Source organism: Myotis yumanensis, unplaced genomic scaffold (genome assembly GCF_028538775.1).
Source record: "Myotis yumanensis isolate MYYU_CA2020_CCGP unplaced genomic scaffold, mMyoYum1.0.hap1 SCAF_4, whole genome shotgun sequence".
NCBI classification, from domain to species: domain Eukaryota; kingdom Metazoa; phylum Chordata; class Mammalia; order Chiroptera; family Vespertilionidae; genus Myotis; species Myotis yumanensis.
The window spans coordinates 53,598,255-53,605,265 of NW_027223755.1; the positions used below are offsets into that span (position 1 = coordinate 53,598,255).

At 39.9% G+C, this 7,011-nt stretch overlaps 1 long non-coding RNA gene across 1 annotated transcript in view; it reads right to left on the reverse strand.

Moving 5' to 3' along the window:
* The window catches only part of LOC139008123 (uncharacterized), a 34,117-nt gene extending 27,340 nt beyond the window's left edge, over positions 1-6,777 (reverse strand). The window contains exon 1 of the long non-coding RNA XR_011471102.1: positions 6,697-6,777. This is a non-coding gene — a long non-coding RNA (uncharacterized lncRNA). The remainder of the gene's footprint in view (positions 1-6,696) is intronic.
* Between the last annotated feature and the right edge of the window lie 234 nt (positions 6,778-7,011).

Consider the following 7,011-nt stretch of genomic DNA (forward strand, 5'->3'; position numbering starts at 1 on the left):
AAAGCTGAAGACACAGCACTACACCAAACACTAGATCCTGCCCTCATAGAGATTATATTCTAGAAAAGGAAGCAGGAAGTAAACACATGAACAACCACAACAAAATGTTGTTTTGTGAGAAACAAACTGGGTAAAGAGGTTAAGAGTAAGTGATGGAGAATACCTAAGGAAGTCTTCTCCAAGGACATAACATCTGAACTGAGACCAAGGGGATGAGAAAAAGACAGCCACACTACGGAGCTGGGGGGGGGGGGGGGGGGGGGGGGACTACCTTCTAGGCAGAGAAAACACTTGAACAAAAGTCTAGAGGCTGGAAAGGGTTCACCAAAGTCAGGGGACAGAAAGCCAGTGTGGCTAGATCATCTTCACTCATCTCCATGATCACCATGAAGTCCAAGTTAAAAATACTTTCCTTGTATCGATTACATCATTTTAATTTCCTGGAAAGTAACTTTCTCCTTAACTTTAATAATGACTTACACAGTGAAGTAGTTCTGAATTCTCTGAGTCTGTCTTTAACACTAGAGAAGCCTTTTGAGAGTCAACTTTTTAAAAGCATCAGCTACCACTTCAGTGGTCAGAAAGAGTTAATACACCTCCCAGAATGCCCAGTTTACTGCCAAGAAATCCTATATACCGTGAGACAATCTGCCCAGGAATTTGTCGCCATGTGGTATTTAAGACAAAACCCATTGTGCAGAACTGGCCAGTATTTTAAAAACATAATACAACCAATCTAGGTTTCAAATGCACACATCCATTCAGCTAGGCCTTTAAGTGCCCTGGTTTCAATACCATTCCATTCTAGCAAAATGTCATGTAAAAAAGACTAAATAAGCAGGGCTTGACTGTCTCTTTTGAGCTCAGCAGGATCCTAGTGTCTGCTCCATCTGCTTCCTATAAGTACTGGGCCAATCAGGAATCAGCCAGTTTGAAGAGGACAAATGCTGACTGCTTCCCCAGCTCTGCTCCAGTTCTGTAGCAACAGGGAGAAGATGCTTCCTGGGCAAGGAATGGGATAATCATTGAGAGGATGAACTTTGACATCAGGGAGACTTCAGTGCAAATTCTAGGCTGGCACTCACTGGCATTGAGAACTCAGTCCCCAGGTAACTTACCTGACTTCTCCAAGATTCACTTCTGGCAACTGTAGAAGGATAGTAACTACGGATTTGATTTGTTGTGAAAATTAAGTGCAAGAATATACATAAAGTATGTGGCACTGGGTGGTGAACAATAGCAGGTATCATTTTTATTAGTCTTGATAATAAATCATATTCTTCAGATGAGTAGAGGAATACCTGCTAAGCAATTTCCCATCCTCATAGAGATACAGCAGGTGTTGAGGGTATATAAGTCCACCAACTTACCAAGGCTTCCTGGCACCAGTTCAATTGCTACATCCACCTGAAGGCTAGGGACCTCAGAAGGGCCACTGACCTAGGGCCCCCCAATGATGAGGGGCCTCAGATGTAGACACTTTAGAGAAATGCCCAAGGTGATTCCAACATGACCTTCTTAGTGCCCTGTGCCTTCTCTCCAAGGGTCACCTGGATTCCCAAGTGGAGAAATTAGCAGTGGGTAGCAGCTTCTCTTTACTCACCAGTTCTAACACAGCTCCATTAAAGCACTGTCTCCTGAATATCTGGTGATCTCAAGTTTGAGAGAAATTAAGAAATAGCTGCTTCTCTGAACAGACTATTGAACCTCAGAGGGAAAGCAGGGGAGGGTGGGTGGGAAGAGATCAACCAATTAAGTTGTATGCATATATGCATAACCCATGGACACAGACAATGGGGTGGTGAGCGCCTGTAGGGGAGGGTTGAGGAGGGGACAATGGGAGCGAGCTGGAAGAGGTTTATGGGGGGAAAAGAAGACCTATGTAATACTTTCAACAATAAAGATTTTTTTTAAAATAGCTGCTTCTCACACATGATCTAGAACGTTCTCCCCTGGATATAGAGGAAAACACTTGAAACTTACAAGTGATTTCAGATACTCATCACTTGATAGCACAACCTGCTACCCATAACTTAGTAACAGCCAATCAGCTTATGAACCACTCTGTTTCTTCTAATCAAAACAGGCTCTGTTAAAATGCCAAGTTGCCTATAAAGAAAGAATTCAGGACTTGAAACATTACTTTAAAGCAACAACCTAGAGAAAAACAATTCCCAGTCAATTCTGAAGATCCCTCTACTTGGTGCTGGCACCTTCCTCGACCACTGATAATGGGCTTCCAAAGGCTAGGATCCCAGCAATGGCCCCAGTGGGCTCTGCATCCAGATCCAGCTGCCTCTACCTGGTGATGCGAACATCGACAGGAAGCTTCGAGGCACTAGCTCTCTTCCAACCGCTTGTGATCTCCTCTTGGCCTGTGACCCAAGGCTTTGCCCCATTTTAGTGATGGATTATCTGGGAAGCCCTCCACCAAAGAACCTCTTAAGGAAGTCACCCCTGTGCCACGGGAAACATTTGAGTATATGGCAGTGACAGAGAGTCCACTCCCACAGCTGCCAGAACTTCTGCCTCCCTCTGCCCTCACCTCCTGCCACTCTGTTCCTCATTCAACCTTCCTGGCCTTCTTTCAATTCTTCTCACACAACCAGCTCCTCCCTGCCTCAAGTCTGGGAACATACTGTTTTTTCCTCATTGGAATGCTTTGCCCCAGAACCAGCACATTCTTTGCAGGATCCAGTGCAAACTTAAAATGCAGGCATTTTTCTTCCAACTTTATCAAGAACTTAAAGATGGAGACAGCAGCCTTCACACAAGGCTTAGGACCCTTTGTTCAGGTTCAGAGCCCTGAGCAAATGCACAGGGCTTACACTCCAACAGCTGGCCCTGCTTTTTCGTCTGCTCTTCACATGGCCAGCTCATCATCATTGAAGTCATCATGTCTAGCTATTCTTTCAGTTCCTTTTTATTTTCTTTATAGCATTTATCACAATTTTAAATATTAATGAATTAATTAGATTACTTTTGAGGGATTCTATTTCCCCAGTTCAACATCTTTTTAGACTGTAAGTCCAGAAGGGCAGAGGCTATGTGTAGCCTTGACCATGGATCCCCAATACCTAGAAATGTGTCTGGTATATGTAGACACTTAAACACGTTGCATGGACGGGTTAATTTACGTTCCTCTGCTTTCAACTTGAAGCCACTAGTAATATTGAAATTTTAGTGCATAAAAAAGTAGTCAGTACTTTCGTTCAGTCACTGGAGTGGTATTCTCTCCTCATCTGAGAAGCTGCCTCTTGTTTCCCAGCCATGGCTTGCTTTCTAGAATCATGTCATTGCTTTTATGATTTCTGATCCACCAAAACTTTCATATTTTTCTTGTATAAAGAACACATCCCAGTCTATATCGTCATCATTTATTTTTCAGCAGTTTTACCATGAGTTCTTTAGGTGTGATTTTCTTTGTATTTAACTTGTTTGAGGCGTAATGCTTCTCAAAACTATGGCTTAATGTCTTTCATCAGTTTTAGCAAATTTTTCAAGCATTACATCTTCAAATAATTCCTCTGCTCCACTCTTTCTCCTTCTCCTGGAACTTCAGTGGAACATATATTACCTTTCTCTGTATCTTCTCTGTGTCTTTCACTCTCTTCCTTATTTCCAACCTTTTGTTTCTTTGTACATCATTCTAATATTTTCTTCTGATCTGTCACTGTTCATTAATTCTCCCTTCAGTGGTATCTGCTCTTCTGTAAAGTCCAACCTTGGAGCCATTGATTTTATCTTTTTAACTTTATTTTTATAGATATCCCCATTTCCACCCCTTTGCCCACCTCCACCCTGCTCCCTGCCCCTTTCCCTCTGGCCATCACTCCACTGTGGTGTCTATGGGTTATGCATATATGTTCTTTGGCTAATCCCTTCGCCTTCTTTCACCCAGTCCCCCTTCCACCTCTCCTCTGACAGCTGACAAGTCTGTTCCTTGTATCCATGCCTCTGTTTCTATTTGTTTGTCAATTTATTTTGTTCATTAGATTCCATATATAAGTGAGACCACTGTATTTCTCATTTCATTTTATTTTCAGGTCTTTGCAAAAGTTCTTAATCTTGTGTTTTATTTCCTTAATGAAATTATATAGTTTTGAATTTTATTATCTAGATCCAGCGAGGATCTGTTTTAGTTAGTATTTTTTAATCACATTCTCTAGTTTCCTTTTATACCTTTTTTATTGAATGCCAGCTATCATAAATTTAAAATAATAGATGTAACTTGAGCCCTATGATGTCATTATCTTTCTCCAACAAGAATTTACCTTTACTTCTGGTTAGCACCATGAAAGATTTGCTTAAAATAACAAGGGGTTGAAATTATTTGAACCTGGGCTTCAGCACCTGAGAGCACTGGCCTAATTTCTATACACCTTTACTTGGGCAGTGGATGGATCTGTGAAGTGCCAATTCAATGCATACAGGTTTATCAGAGACCTGCTTCCTTCCATTTTCTCCCAGCCACATGAGTCTGTTGAACTATCTGTTCAGCCTTTCCGGTTCTCAACCAACGTTTCTGGATTTTGTAGGTAATTTTGGAAAAGCAGCCCAAAATTCCAAGCTCACCTCTCTAGGTTTACCTACCCTGGATCTTAGTCCCATAATTCTTTGCAGCCTTCGTAGCTCTCTGATGCTTTCAAAAGATGATTTTCATATTTTGTTCAAACTTTTTTGTTGTTCTTAATGGAAATTTTACCATTCTGCCTTTATTAGAAGCTAAAGTGTGATGTCTATGCTTTTAGATTACCAGCATAGTTAGGACAAAAGTTAATTAAAGCTATTCTCTCTGTGAACTAAGAGTATTCAAAAGTTTTAAATCTGAAAAAACTTAGTAATACCTGAAATGACTTCAGGTGGCAAACAAACTTTTAAATTTTAATATGTATGTATCAATTTTTATAATTGCCTTTCCTTTGTGTAAAGTTAAAAAATTAGTTGCCAAAAAAATTAATGGTAGAAAAGATGGTGCTTGAATGTGGCAAAAATCACTGATATCATTCACAAGTAACTGCAGCTTAAAAACATTGAACTTAAAAAATAATTGTGGGCAATTATAGAAGTGGGAGAGAGACTCCTTTCTTGGCTTTATTCTAAATATAAATTAATTATTCATCTTAGGCCCTAACTTTAAAACAGCTGGCCTCTCTATTATAAGAACACTTGTGACAATATTGGGCCTGCCAAAATAAACCAGGATCATCTCCATTTCAAAATCCTTCCCTTCCCTTGATCAGGTGGCTCAGTTGGTTGGAGCATCATCCTGTGCACCAAAAGGTTGTGGGTTCACTTCCCAGTCAGGCACATACCTAGGCTGCAGATTCGATTCTTGGTAGGGCACATATGGAAAGCAACTGATCGACGTTTCTCTCTCACATTGATGTTTCTTTCTCTCTCCCTTCTCTAAAATCAATAAAATCAATAAACATATACTCAGATAAGGATTAAAAAATCCTATATAATAAAGAGCTAATATGCTAATTAAACCAAACAGCAGAATGACCATCCAGACAAAGCCAGGGCTGTGTGGGCCGAGGCAGCTGGGGCTGCAAGGGCCAAGCCCCTTGCACAAATTTTGTGCATCGGGCCTCTGGTATAATAATAACCAAAGTCCTTAATCATATCTGCAAAGTCCCTTTTACGTTGTATGGTAGCATAGTCACAGATGGCAGATATTCAGTCCACTATAGTAGATCAATCTGAGTACTAATTTCCCTGACCAGAGATTTTTCAAGCATGAGAATATAGCCCTATCAGAGACAATTATAGAAATTTCTAAAGTTGGCATTCAGATGTTGAGAAATTTAATCTCTTTCTACCATTGTTTGTCTAAGACACTGTGAATGGCCATCTTGCCTGACCATGGATAGAGACTAAAGCAGACTTATCTCACTGCCATCGCAGGTCGATTCATTCTCTTTAAGCTAATTTGATTTTTTGATATTTTTGCTTACTAATGAAATTGTTTATCTGTCAACTTATCTCTAATTTATAAATCAGATGCCAGGTTATTATATTATCCTGGTTTAACTGATTCATAGAGGAAACCTTATTTTGTACTCACACTTTTTGTGATCAGAATTTCTGCTTTTCTTCACATAAGAAAAAAAAAAGAAAAAGCTACATGTGGCATCTTTGCAATGAGAATGTAGCCACACCTTTCCTTCTTATGCCAAATTAAGTAGCAGATTTCTTTTCCAATTACCTTTGCATTTTTAGCCTTAATTTCTTTTTCCAGATGACTCATTTGTTTAATTATCCAGTAACATTCATTTCAGTAAACTGAGTTGAGACACTATCTACAAGAAGCCTAAGTGATTTTCTAAAAATACTGTATCCTTTGTAGAAAACAGAACCCTGAACAAAATTTAAACATGGATTTTTTTAAAAAGCATCTAAATTGCTTTCATAGTAAGAATCAACATTTCCTCCTTCTATTTAGAGATTTTCTTCACAGAATAGCTTACTCCATGGAAAAATAAATTGAAGTTTGGGTCAGTTATCAACGTAGGTTCCTGAGCCCCCCTCTCCCCAGAACACTCACAGACACAGACATAGACACATAGACACATAGACACACAGACACACAGACACACACACAACTTTAATTTCTAAAGTTAATTTCTAATTCAGGATTACGTTCTCCTTGTGATGTCTCAGGTTATTATGTACTAAGCCCCATACACTTACTTCAGACTTTAAAGCATCTTTGGGATGGCCAGGAGGTCCAGCCTGGCTTTCTGTGACCACCCTGCGAACCACTAGCGGCTAGTGACTAGCCCGATCAACCAGTCATTGGCAACAGGAATTTTGGCTCTATTGCCAGCACATTTGCTGTTGACAACATTTTTATCTGACTTCTGCTAAAATTAACCTCACTTGGAATACAGTCTTTCTGTTTCATCCATATAATTACTGGCCTTAGAGTGCCTTCCCAAAGCTGTTGTTTATAAAGATTCATATAACAGAAAATACACAACTTGCTTCTTGGGAGCAAAGCAATGA